The sequence below is a fragment of the Balaenoptera borealis genome (genome assembly GCF_965194805.1).
Source record: "Balaenoptera borealis genome assembly, contig: HAP1_SCAFFOLD_501, whole genome shotgun sequence".
Lineage (NCBI taxonomy): Eukaryota > Metazoa > Chordata > Mammalia > Artiodactyla > Balaenopteridae > Balaenoptera > Balaenoptera borealis.
In genome coordinates, this window is record NW_028123696.1 from 163,108 (window position 1) to 177,874 (window position 14,767).

At 42.2% G+C, this 14,767-nt stretch overlaps 1 long non-coding RNA gene across 1 annotated transcript in view; it reads right to left on the minus strand.

Annotated features, from left to right (window-relative positions):
• The window catches only part of LOC309621484, a 121,480-nt gene that overhangs the window by 69,568 nt on the left and 37,145 nt on the right, over positions 1–14,767 (minus strand). The window contains exon 2 of the long non-coding RNA XR_014240049.1: positions 4,066–4,127. This is a non-coding gene — a long non-coding RNA (uncharacterized lncRNA). The remainder of the gene's footprint in view (positions 1–4,065; positions 4,128–14,767) is intronic.

Sequence of the window (14,767 nt, forward strand, 5' to 3'; positions counted from 1 at the left end):
ATCGTCAGTGAAAATGAAACGAATGGCAGATGACAGCTGAGTGAGGAGCCGGAGAGCTGAGCGCACCTGAGCCCACTTTAGAGAAGTGACGGACGGCAGAGCGGCCCCTACGTGTCATGTGCCTCTTGCTACAAAGTCCGAACCTAACACGCTAATCCAGCTGTTGGAGCTGGCTTTCAGCTCATAGGAAATTTAGGAAGCAGAAGTGCAATTTAAATGACACCACGAAAAAGCAAACAGAGAAATCCAGAATGTGGAACACTCTACAGCCGGCCCAGTTTCTTCAATACGTCAATTACCTGGGGGTGGGGGTGGGGGTGGGGTGGGGGGCTGTTCTGGATTAATGGGATGTTATTACCAATTACAATACAAGAACAATATTTGGATCCTGATTCAAAAAACACAAGAGTAAAAGGACATTTTAAAGTTAATCAGAAAAACCTGAATATGGACTCAGTATTAAAGTAAGAATCATCATTTTCATTGGTTGGCATAAAGGTCTTAAGGTTGTATGAGAAAACATTCAGATTTTTTAGAGACGCACATAGGGCTGAAATGCTACGAGGGGTTTGCTAATTGCTTTAAAATATTCCGGCAACCACAAGAAGAGGGGATGGACAAAGCAGGTACACAAAATGTTGAAACATACCGAATCTGGCTGATGTATATGCATGGGGGCTCATTGTTCTGGTCCACTTTTACCCCGGACTAAACATTTTTATAATAAACGATTTCATTTAAGAGATTTCATTCATTGAGCATCTGCTGAGAATCAATCACTGTGCTCAGGGCTTCGCATCCACTTCCTGCTGGATCCTCACTACGGCCTTATGAAGCAGGTACCATTTGTATCCCCACTTTTATAGCTAAGAATATGAAACAACGACCAGTGTGGGGTGTAGCCGACAGGCCTGCCAATTGCCCGCCACCCCAGCGAAGCCTCAGAGGCCAAGGAAATGAAAGATTTCTACATTTTTTGGTTTCACAAAGCAGTCTGACAAGTCGCCTGCAGCCCGCGTTGGAGGGCGATCCCCCAAACCATGCGCCAACCGCAGCACAGGGGATGCTGGAAGGCTCGGAAGGAGACAAAAGGCGGAGACAGGTAGAGGGTGAAAGAGAAACAGAGGGACCACAGAAAAGCAACAAGGTGGAAACACAGGGAGACAGTCACGGAAAGGGGTGGAGGGAAGAGATGGGGAGACAGTGGGGAAGAGGGATGTGCTTGAAGGGGGATGTCACAGACCTAGAGTCAGACAAAGCTACTGCAACCTTGGTCCACCTTCCACTCTGCCCCACCCCTCACACCAACCAGAAAACGGGAACGCCTCGGAGCAAAGGAGGGACCAGACACGTTCAGTATAGAGCTCTGTCCACGTGTAGTTACAGATCCGTGTCAGGCACGGTTACCTTGTCCTCTCTCCCCATCCCCCAGCCCCCATCCCGTGACCTTCTCCCCAGACAGTTCACCAGCTCCAAGCTCAGAGTCAGGAGGAAGGGAAGGAGGAGTTATTTATTTATCTAAACCATGTTTCAGTTTTTTAACGGCCTAACTGAGATAAAAGTCACAGACCCTCAGTGCCCAGCAAAGCTGTTCTCAGCGGGGAAAGTCTGTGAGGCTGAAGTTAATAGCACGAGGGCCACGTTAATGCCACTAGGGGGTTCAGATCAGAGGCTCCTGGAGGCGGCTTCAGGTGACGGTTTAATCACAACGGAAAAAACGGGTCTGGGGTTTGCAACGTGTGACTGGGGGGGTGGGGGGAGTGGGGATGGCAGAAAGGGGTTACAGGAGGGAGCGTGGGGAGCAGAAAACACAAAGGAAGACAGAATCCTCAAACAGAATCCTCAATGCCTTTCAGAGACTGGAACTAGACCTGCAGAGGAGGGCAGCCCTGTCACACCGACCCCCCACCCCGCCCCGGGCATGTTAATAACACGGAACCACTTGCTCAAATTACACGTTAAAAAACACCTTCTTGGCCTTCCCTGGTGGCGCAGTGGTTACGAATCCGCCTGCCAACGCAGGGGACACGGGTTCGAGCCCTGGTCCCGGAAGATCCCACATGCCGCGGAGCAACTAAGCCCGTGCGCCACAACTACTGAGCCCGCGTGCCACAACTACTGAAGCCCGCGCACCCTAGAGCCCGTGCTCCACAATAAGAGAAGCCACCACAATGAGAGGCCTGCGCACTGTAACAAAGAGTAGCCCCCGCTCACCGCAACTAGAGGAAGCCAGTGCGCAGCAATGAAGACCCAACACAGCCAAAAATAAAATAAAATAAAAAATAAAATAAATTAAATTTAAAAAAAAACTGTAAATGACGCCTGCCCTCAAAAAATGCCCTGGGGTAGGGCATAGGCAAGGAAATTCAACACATGACAAATTTTTCAAGAACTCAATATGAAGAGGGAAGGTGTAGTCACTCTTTAAAAAAAAAAGGAAAAGAAAAAAAAGGACATGCCTAAAGTTCACTATAAGGAATTCTTAGCCATATGCAAATCCAACGTCCAAAAAGGTTTCAGCTCACACCAGTCAAATGACCATCAGCAAAAAGGCTACAAACTATAAATGCTGAAGGGCTTTTAGAGAACTGTGTACCTTCTAGCTGCTGGTGGGATGTAAAGTGGTAACAGCACTAACACAAACTGAATGGAGCTGCTTGAAAAGGTAAAAATTCAGCTACCATATGATGCGGCAGGGCACCTTTTGGGCCTATAACCTAAGGCCACCAGAATCGGAAAGACAGAGGCAGGCAAATGTGCACTGCAGCAATATTGAAATAGCCAAGATATGGAAGCAAAAAAAAGGTCCATAAACAGATGAATGGACAAAGAAGAAGTGGTATATAGACAGAATGGAATATAAGTCACGAAAAAAAGTAAAAGAATGGCATATGCAGCACCACACATGAGCCTAGAGATAATCACACAACGTGAAGTAAATCAGAACGCGAAAGACAAATGCCTTTTGATATCACTTATGTTATCTGAAAATTCATAAAAATGAACATATTTCCACAGAGAAAGGCAATCTCAGATTGAGAAGACAAACTTATGGTTAAGCCAAAGAAAAGGTGTGAGGAATGGATAAATTAGGATATTGGGGTTAACACACATATACTAATACATATAAAATATATAATCCCCAAAGACCTATGGAATACCAAGAGTGGTCTACTCAACACTCTGTAATAACCTACATGGAAAAGAACCCAAAGATCAATAGATATATGTATATGTGTAAATGAACAAGATTCTGTACACCTAGAAAAAAAGACATTTTTCAATCAAGTTTGCTCTGATAAAAACTACAACTTAAAGACACAGACAAGAATTAAGGAGGCTAAAACTTATGGGGGTTTGTCCTGGCACATTCCACTCTAATCTGCAACCTAAAAGCACAACTTGCAGCAAGGTTCTGTTTCCCTAGCAAGCAGAGTTGGCAACGTAGAAGTCTTCCCACCCTAAGGCCGTTTCCTCAAACAGCAGCTCAAATCTACTGCTAATGGTCACTAATATTCACAAGGACTGCAGGGCTGTAAATGACTCATGCCCTCAAAAAATATCCTGGGGCAGGGAATGGCCAAAAAATCCAAACGCGGCAAATTTTTCAAGAAGGCAATTAGAAGTTGTAAGTTTAGCTCAATCTTAAAAAAAAATGAAAAGGACATTGATAAACGCAAAACATCAGGAATTGTCAGACGCATGGAAGCCCAATCTACACAAAGGTATCACCTCACACCAGTCAGAATGACCATCAGCAAAAAGTCAACAAACAATAGATGTTGAAGAAGTTGTGGAGAACAGCATAACCTCTCGGTCTAAGTGGGATGTAAACTGGTAACAGCCAATAATAGGAACAGAATGGCAGTGTGTTTAAAGGTAAAAAGTGAGTCACCATATGATCTGGAAGGCCCACTATTGGGCCTGTCACCTGTGAAAGCCAGAATCCAAAAGACACGGGATGGAAAATCGTGTATTGCAGCAGTATTTACAATAGGCAAGACATGGAAGCAAACAAAATGCCCATCAACAGATAAATGGACAAAGAAGAAGTGGTATACGTACCGAATGGAATAGTAGCCTCGGGAAAAAAATGAACAATGCCGTTTACAGGACTACAGATGAGCCTAGAAATAATCATATTAGGTTAAGTCAGTCAAAAGGGAATGACAAATATCCTATGATATCATTTATACATGTTATCCTAAGATTGCTACCAATGAACATATTTCCACAGAAAAAGACACTCACAGACTTATAAAACAAACTAATGGTTAACCAAAATGAAAGGTGGGAGGATGGATAATTTAGGACTAAGGGGCTAACATACATAGATTAATGTATGTTAAATGTATATAAACATATAACATATAAACTATATGAATTATATAATCACTAATACATAGAAAATATATAATGACAAAACACCTACCAAATACCAAGGGAGGTCTACTCAACATTCTGTAATAACATACATGGTAACAGGATCCGAAGATGAACAGACATATGCATGAATCATTGAGCAGATTCTGTACAGCCAAACAATCACAACACTCTAATCAAATTTACTCCGATAAGAAATAGAAATTAAATTTAAAAAACAAACATAAGTAAGGAGACATAAACTTCTGGGGGCTTGTCCCAGCACATTCCACTCTAATTTACAACCTTGGAACGCTACCTCCAGGAAGACTCTGTTGCCCTAGTAACAAGAGTTGAGAACGAAATAATGCTGCCACCTTGTGGCTCTTTCCCACAACAGCAGCTTTAAACCCAGTGCTAATGGTAGCTTAATAGTCACAAGGACTGCTGGGCTGTAAATGACGCCTGCCCTCAAAAAATGCCCTGGGGTAGGGAATAGGCAAGGAAATTCAACACATGACAAATTTTTCAAGACGTCAATATGAAGAGGGAAGTTGTAGTCACTCTTTAAAAAAAAGGAAAAGAAAAAAAAGGACATGCCTAAAGCTCAGTATAAGGAATTATTAGCCACATGCAAATTCAACGTCAAAAAGGTTTCAGCTCACACCAGTCAAATGACCATCAGCAAACACTGCAGGATTCCACTCCCTGTGCTTTGTGGCTGCTTCCCAATAGCTATCTAGTTTACATTTGGTAGTGTATATATGTCCATGCCACTCTCTGACTTCATCCCAGATTACCCTTCCCCCTCCCTGTGTCCTCAAGTCCATTCTCTATGGCTGAGTCTTTATTCCTGTCCTGCCCCTAGGTTCTTCATAACCATTTTTTTCTTTTTTTTTAGATTCCATATATATGTGTTAGCATACGGTATTTGTTTTTCTCTTTCTGACTTACTTCACTCTGTATGACAGTCTCTAGGTCAATCCACCTCACTACAAATAACTCAATTTCATTTCTTTTTATGGCTGAGTAATAGTCCATTGTATATATGTGCCACAGCTTTATCCATTCATCTGTCGATCCTGCCAACACTTTTACTTTACTCAACTGAGACCAATGTCAGACTTGTAAGGTAATAAATTTACGATGTTTTTGAGTCACTCAATTTGCGGTAATTCGTATGAAAGCAATAAAAAACAAATACAGAGGTCCTACAAGAGCCAGGCTATATATTTATATTTAAGTATTTCTAAAATGAATTTAACCCTGTGATTCCCAGCAGCAGCAGCTTCCAAGGGATCCCACCACACACCTGAGGCGAAAGCAGCCTAATAAAGAAGCAGTGACAGCAGCAGGTCACTGCCCCACACTTGGGGTAGAGGGGGATTTGATCTACTGTAGCAGCAGCGTAGCCTGAATGGGAATGCATCCTCCTGTGGCACTAGTCCCATCAGCATTAGTCTAATCTGCTAGCATCTGCTGTGCCAACAGGCCCAACGTATACAAACCCTCCAACTCAGTAGCATTAAGTGAGCCAGGCTCAGTGTTTCCTGAAACTCATATCCAATGGCACTGGAAAGCCCAGATATCACCTACTGTTATGAAAACATAAAAAACAATAACAGAAGACTGGCAACTTCAGAAAGAAAAGGGGAAAAATGGAATGGGTGAAAACAAGTGGGATAAATATAAGAGACTATCATTAGCCTCATGAGTTTCTTAAATTCCCTATGATGGTCAAAGCAAAAATTATGACACCATCTGATGTGGTTCTCAATGTATATAAAGGAAATACTACAGAAAATCATACTTTAAAACTGGGGACTATTAAGAGACCTAAATGGAAGTAAAATTTTGAAACTTCACTTGAAGTAATAAAAGACAGATTCCAGTAGGCTATGATAAGTTACATATGTATAGTGTAATGCCAAAAGCAACCACTAAGAAAACTATACAAACAGTATACACAAATGATTATAAATAAATTAGATTAAAATGGACTTACCAAAAAATGTTTAAGTAACCCACAAGAAGGCAAAATAAGAGAAACACAGGATTGAGAAACTAAGGTAAAAGACAAAACAAAAAATAAAATGGTAGACCTAATCTTTAACATAGCAATAATTACATTAACTGTAAACGATCTAAATAACCAAGTCAAAGACAGAGATTGGAAGAGTAGATGAAAAAATCACAAGCATGATCCAACTCTATACTGTCTATAAGAAGCTTACTTTAAACATCATGATATAGGTAGTTCAAAGTAAAAGGATGAAAAAGGTATATCATGTGAACATTCATCAGAAAAAGCAGGAATGGCTATATTAATATCAGATAAAGTAGATTTCAGAGCAAAGGAAATTATTAGGGGCAAAGAGGGTCATTACATAAAGATAACAGGAATAATCCACCTAGATGACCTAGTGATACTAAATGTGTGTGCACCAAACAACAGAACTTCAAAACACATGAAGCAAACACTGAAAAAGGTAAAAGGAGAGAATTTCAAATCCACAATTATTATTTGAGACTTCAACACAGCAATTTATAGAACTCCCAGAGAGAAAAATCAGCAAGGGTATGGAAGAACTGAAAACATCATCAATCAACAGGATATAACTGACATTTAAAGAACACACTCAATAAAAGCAGAATACATATTCAAGTGTCCATGGAACATTCACTCATATACCATACACTGGGTGCTAAAAAAAAACATTAGCAGATTTAAAAGAATTAAAATCATAGAGAGTATATTCTCTAGCCATAATGGAACCAGACTAGAAATCAATAACAGAAAGACAACAGGAAAATCTTCAATCACATGAAAACTAAACATCACAATTCCAAATAACTCATGGGTAAAAAGTCAAGGAAAAATTTTTAAATGCATAGAATAAAAGAAAATGGAGATATAACAGATCAACATTTGTGGAATGAAGTGAAAGCAATGCTGAAAGGGAAGTCTATAGCACTAAATTGGGAAAGAAAATATTTCAAAGAAATAGTCTAATTTTCTATATTAAAATAGTAAAAACGGAAGAGGAAAAAACACTAAACAAGCAGAAAGAAGGAAATAATAAAGATGAAACAAAAATCCATGAAACTGAAAACAGGAAAATGGGGGGGGGGGAGGAAATCAATGAAACAAAAGGCTGGTTCTTCAAAATAAACAATCTCATCAAGAAAGATGTAGCAAGACTGATCAAGATAAAAAGAGAGATGGCACAAATCACAGATATCAGAAATGCAACCAAGGATACCATGACATATCCTGCAGGTTAATAAGGGACAAGTTATTATGAACAAGTCTACACTATAAATTCAAAAATGTGGATGAAATGGACCAATGCGTCTACACCCAAAACTACCAAAACTCAGCCAAGATGAAAGAGACAATCTCAATTTTCCTGTAACTATGAGAAACACTGATTTTTCATTTAAAAACTCCCAAAAGAAATATTCAGGCTTAGATGTTTCACTTTTACCCAAGACTTAAAGAATTAACACCAATTTTACATGACTTGATAAGAAACAGAAGTAGAGGGAACAGTTCCTAATTAATTTTATGAAGCCAGTATTACCTTGATACCAAAACCAGACTGGGATAGTATAGAAAGAAGAAAACTACAGGCCAGTATTTTTTATGAAATTGGCTGTAAAAATCTTCAGCCAAATATTAGCAAATTAACTCCAGAAATATATAAAAAGAATAATATACCATGACCAAGTGGTATTTATTCCAGTTATGCAAAGTTGGTTAAATATTTGAAAATCAAACAATGTAATCTACCATATCCAATAGATTAAGGGGGAAAAGTCATGTGATCCTAATCATTAATGCAGAGAAAGCATTTGACAAAATCCAATCCCATTCATGATTTAAAAAAAAAGAAGAAAAGAAACTCCAAGCAAACTAGGAATAGAAAAGGAACATACAGAAACTCATAAAGATGATCTACAAACAACCTATACCGACATTATATTTAACTGTGAAAGACTGAACGCTTTCTCTGTAAGATCAGAAACAAGGCACCGATATCTGCTCTCACCACTTTTATTAAATATATTACTGGAGGTTCTAGTAAGAAAATAAAGCAAAAATAAATAAATAGATACATTTAAAAGTTAAATTTTTAAAAAGTTTATTTAAAAGATGAAAGAACTATTCCTACTATGTTGAATAGGAAGGAATATATCCTCCTGAATGTTGAATAGTAATATATCCTATTATATTGAATAAGGAAAACTAAAACTGTCTGTATCTGAAGATGAGATGATAATCTAAATGGAGAAAATACCAAGGAATCCACATAAAGCTTGAGAAATAATATTAGTTTGTAAATGTTTTAGAGTACAAGATCCACACAATTTTATCAAATTATATATTAATAACAAATGTGTAGAAGCTTAAATAAAAATATGTGATGCCATTTACAACTGACCTAAATAAATACTTAAATAGAAGCCCAATAAGACATTTATAGGACCTCTATACTGAAAATTACAAAATGCTGATGAAGAAAATTTTAAAAGTCCCAAACAAAGAGGGAGACATACCTTGTTCATGGATTAGAAAACACAACATAATAAAGCTGTCAATTCTCCCCAAGTTAAGAGGCTTAACACAATTACTCTTAAAATGCCCTCAAGGTTTTTGTGGATATAGACAAGCTTATTCTAAGATTTATATGGTAGGAAGAGGCTGAAGAACAGCTAAAACAATTTGTAAAGGAAGATTAAAATGGGAGGAATTAATCTACCCAATTTCAAGATTTCGCAGTAGTGATGGAGGGTAGATACATAGATCAATGGAATGGAACAGAGAACCCAGCAATAGACTGACACAAATACATTTAACTTGGTTTTGACAGCAGTGCAAAAGCTATCAAGGAAGAATAGACTTTTCAAAAAATGGTACTGAAACAGTTGGACATCCCTCGACAAAAACAAACAAACAAACAATGAACCTTAACCTAAACCTTACACATCTTACACAAAAATCAAATCAAAGTGGATCATAATCTTAAATGTAAAAGCAGGACATTTTTAGAAAAAAAAAATAGGAGAAAATCTTTGGCATCTACAACTAGGTGAATAATTCTTAGACTTGACACCGAAAGTATGATCAATAAAAGCAAAAACTGATCAATTGGATCTCATCAAAATGAGTTAAAGATGCTTCATAGAAGATCCTTTTAAGTGGATGAAAACTCAAATTACACAGTGGGAAAACATATTTGAAAATCCCATAGGAGACAAATGACTTGTATCTATAATATACAAAGAACTCTCCAAACAACTTAAAAAAATCCAACTAGAGAATAGGCAGAAGACAGGAACAGACATTTCATGGAAGAGAATATACACATGGCAAAGAAGCACATGAAAAGATGTTCAACATCGTTAGCCATCAGGGAAATGCAAATTAAGACCATAATGAGATATCAGAGAATAACTAAAATTAAAGTATAGTGACAACATCAAATGCTAGCGAGTACGTAGAAAAATTATATCACATCACTGGTGGGAAAATAAAATGGTTTAGCCACTCTGAGAAACAGCTTGACAGTCTCTTTTAATCCTAAAAGTAGATTCACCCTACAATGCAGTAATTGTACTCTTGAGCATTTATCCAAAAGAAACAAAAACTTAATGAAGTTCCCACAGAAACTTACACATAAATGTTCATAGCAGTTTTATTTCTAATAGCCACAAACTGGCAACTCCCCAAATGTCTTTCAATGGGTGAATGTTGAAACAGATTGTGATAAAATCTTATGATAGAATACTACTGAGCAACAACAAGGAACAAATTATTAATATATGCAAAAATTGAAATGAACTTCAAGGGAATGATGCCGAGGGAATAGTTTTTAAAAGCCAATCTCCGAAGATTAAGTAATTCATGATTATGTTTACATATTATTCTTAAAATAACAAAACTGTGGAGATGGAGAACAGATTAGAAGTTGCCAAGGGTTAGAGATGGGGGTAGAAGGTACAGCGGGGGAACTCTGTGAGGTTTTTGTGGTCCCAGTACAAATAATACAGCAATCTTGGTTTTAATCCCTAAAGATTTTTAAAAGCAATTCCTAGTAAGAGGTGTCCAGATATTTAGCAATGGCAGCAGATTAGAGGTATAGCTCCCCAACATGACAACTTCGAAAGAGATCTATACTATCAATACTAATTTAATGCATATGTTAATTTTTAAAAGGCCAGTCACAATACTTAAATGGTACATATCTTAACGATATTACTCTGGGTATCCAGCTATACCAGATGGACTAGCAGGATTTTCTGTCCATTCAATCTTATTTAAGACAGTAAATCTTATAATAAGACAGTTAAAAAAAGAAAAAGAAAAACAACAAACCTCAACTACAGTTGGATATTCTCACAGCAAGATGAGGTGAAAATACGTAGCAGCGGTTCAAAAGCTTAAGCAGTGGCACCTAAATTTGGCTGCACATTAGAATCCTCTGAAGCACTTTTTAAAAACCCTCACACCGACGGTTGGTCATGCTAGACCAATACAATCCTTTTAACTCTCCTCAGACGATGCCAATGTCTAGCCAGAACGGAGAACCAGCGGACTAAGCAGAAGGGGATGTTTCTACAAAGATCTCTTAACAATAAGTCCTCTCACCCAATCAAGATTTACCTCCCCGCAAAGGGGTAAAGAAGGCTAGATGTTGTCCATACTTGCTTAGCTTTAATTAGCACTTGTGACTTGCCCAAAACCTAGATCATGTTTCCCCTAAATTTCACGTTATTCCCTAAGTTTATCAAACCCAAGGCTAAGGGGTTTGCCAGGATGAGATTTTAAGTGCTCACACAGGGGAAGTCCCTGGCAAACCAGGACAGCGGTCACTCTACACTGCAATGTAAAGCATCCTAAATAACCCTGCCACTGCTCCCAGATACTAGTCTGTGCCAACCAGTGGAGAAAAGGCATTCTCCATTACTACCATGGCAAATGCTACTGTACTTACCTTGGCTAGTCCCTATCTTTTCCAGGCGCCACTCCCCTTCACCTGCTGGTGGACGCTTCGGCCAGCTGACAATGCAGATATTTTCAAACTTTAAGGTGAATAAAAATCATCTGGAGGGCCTGTTGTAACAGAGATCACTGAGCCCCACCAGAGTTGCTGATTCCATAGGGCTGGGACCGGGCCCTAAAACTTGAATATCTAACACATTATCAGGGGATGCTGGGAAAGCTGGTCAGGTAATGGTAAAGCTGGCCAGGAAAAAGAAACCCGACGTGTCAGATCATAAAGTATGGAAGGGCAAGCCCGCCGGCAGTCCAGGCCGGGGGGCGGGGGGGCGGACCTGGGTCCCCAGCCCTACAGGGCCAACGGCAGACCGGCTCGGGCGCCCCTCGGAAGCGCGGGGTCCCCGCTGCCGAGTCTGTGGCCCCGGCCGGCCCCGGCTCCCCTCTGCCCACCCTGCGCGCGGGGGCTGGAAACGGCCGCGGAGAACCAGGCAGGGCGGGAAGGGGGGCTCCAAAGAGGGTCTGGCGACTCGAGTCGCTCCGTTACTCGGTGGGCTCAGCGCGCGCCGTGGGGGAAGAGAGGTGGAGGTCCGGGAAGAGGGGACGGGCGGCACTCACGTAGACCAGCAGCAGCCATGGGTAGACGGCGGGCTCGGCCACCACGGGCGACTCCAGCCTCAGCTTCTCCCCCACGTTTTCGCGCGCGGCCCCCGCACCAGGCTAGTCTGGCGGTTGGGGGAGGGGCGGGGCGCCGCCGGCGGGGGCGGGACAGGCGGGCGGGCGGGCGGGAGGCTGAGGGGAGGGAGCCTGGCCTGGGCCTCAGCCGGCGCCGCCGCCGCCGCCGCCGCCGGCCTGCTCCCGTCCGGCCCCCGGCTCCCTCTTTGTGGTCACAGGCCCGGGGCCTCCAGCGCTGCTGCCAACTGGGGCCGGCGTGAGGCAAGCACAATGAGCCGGGGCCCGGCTGAACCACTCACTCGCAGCGAGCGCCTCCCGCCCCGTGGACCCGCCCCCACGCACGCACGTACGCACGTACGCACGTACGCACGCACGCACGTACGCACGCACGTCTTCAGCTGCCCCCCCCTCCCCCGGCCACACCCACCGGACCGAAGTGGAGACCCGGGGAGACCCCTCGGGGCCTGGGGTGGCGGGTTCGACTCCCCCCCTTGACGTACCGTGACACCTCCCCCCCCAATATGTTTCTAGGTATTATATGTATATATGAATATACTATTATATACACACTTGCGTATGAATTTATATGTGTATGTACATGCGCATATTTACATATAGGTGTGTGTGTGTACACATTGTATATATGTATGTGTATATATCTTATATATATGATATATGTATGTATATATATGATGAATTTCTATATACAGTACATATATATTTTTATGCTATATGCTTTTATATGTAGGTGTATATGTGTGTCTATATGTATGTACGTGTATGTATTGCATATATTATATGTGTATGTATGTATACTGTCTATATGCACACCTAAATATCTTTGTATGTGTGTATATACGTATGCTATATATGTACCTAGGTGTGTATATTGCATATGTTATACGTATGTGTACATACTGTATACATACCAACTATGCATTTTATATGTGTGTATGTATAGTGTATATGTATGTGTGTATTGTCTATATTGTGTGTATATGTGTGTATACATACTGTATATATACGAACTGCATTTTATATGTGTGTATATATGTATGTGTGTATTGTATATACTATGTGTGTATATGTGTGTACGCATACTGCATATGTACACAGCTGTATATTTTTGTATGCTTGTACATATGTACGTGTGTGTGTATATACACACACACCCCATATGGATTCTGTTTGTCTGGAGAACCCTCACTGATACGGACACTTATGACAATTGAGTACCTGCTCTTTGCCAGCCAGGGAGCCAAAGGCTTGTCTTTCGGTGTCTCCCTTAAGTATCACGAGTCCCAGGAGGGAAGGTGATGCTGCTCCTACCAGTTGAGGTGCCTCAGGGTCAGTTAGGTGGACAGGGCGGGGGGCTGGAGCCTGATGGAGCCCAGGTGGAGTTCTAGCAGCAGTACAGCCTAGCAGTCCCACTTCCCCGGGTGCTTCTCACAAAGACGCCGAGGGAGAGTCGGGACCTGAAGGAGGGAATGAGGAAGCTTCCGTGGGTCCGCAAGCCCAGACCAAGGCTGACTCGTCAAGAGTGTTAGAGGTCAGGACTGTGGTTACCCTGGGGGTGGGCTTACACAGAGCCATTCATATCCTGAAAAAGTATCCATTCTGCTCTTGTTTGTATGGTTACCCCCCTCCCCCAAATCTTTTAAAAACAGATTCTCTTGGTTGCTGGGAACACACACGGGGAAGTTGTGTGTGAGGGGGTATGATCCAGGGGACAGGGAGGATAAGCCCCCCACTCGTAGGGCAAGGAGTGGCTCAGCTTTGTGAGCTGAGGATGGCCCACGAGGTTCCAGAGAGAAGGGTCCCTGCTCCGTTCCTGCTCTGTGCACCCCATTCCCAGCCTGAGAAGCCCAGAGCCACCCACCCCCCCGCAACACACACACACCAGGGAGGAGAGCCAGTCACCCTGGCTCCCAGCCTCCGGCTCCAAGGCTCCCGGCACTAGGAGCTATTTTCAGCTTTCATGCCCTAGGACACGGCCAGAGCTATTGTCTCCGGAAACTCTCTGTCTGTCTCTCCCCCGGCCTCCCTCGCTTCCTCCCTCCCTCCTCCGCTTCTTCCCCTCCAGCTCCATCTGTCCTCCCCTCCACCCTGCATTTCTACCCAGGATGGCTCACAGACAGCTGCTCCCCGTGCCCACCTGCCACCATTCCATGGATGTCAAAGCAAGCCCTGGGGACTTCCCTGGAGGTCCAGTGATTAAGACTCCGAGCTTCCACTGCAGGGGACGCGGGTTCGATCCCTGGTCAGGGACATAAGATCCCACATGCCACACAGCACGGCCAAAACAAAATGAATAAATAAAGTTATAGTGATGAAACAGCCCTAGTGGTGCAAGGATGGGACGTATAGCTCTATGGTATAGAAAAAAGGTCCAGAAACAGATATATGAGAACTTGATATGATAGAAAGTGGGGAAATTAAGGAGTTTTCAATAAATGGCATTAGGACAATTGCATATCCATGTGGGGAAAAGTAAATTAGAAAAAAAAAAAAGCAAGCCCTGGTCAGGTGTGACCTTGGGCCCAGGGCCATTGGCACAGGTTGTCATGTGGGATGTTCTTCCTTAGACTCCTCCCTCCCTCCTGTGTCACTGTCACTTCCTCCAGAACCTTCCTGGACTCCCCTCCACAAGCCCGGGGTGTGCCCTCACCCGCCCTGGATCACCAGAATTCCAATCCCGGCCCACCCTTCCCCGCCAGGTAGAGAACTGTG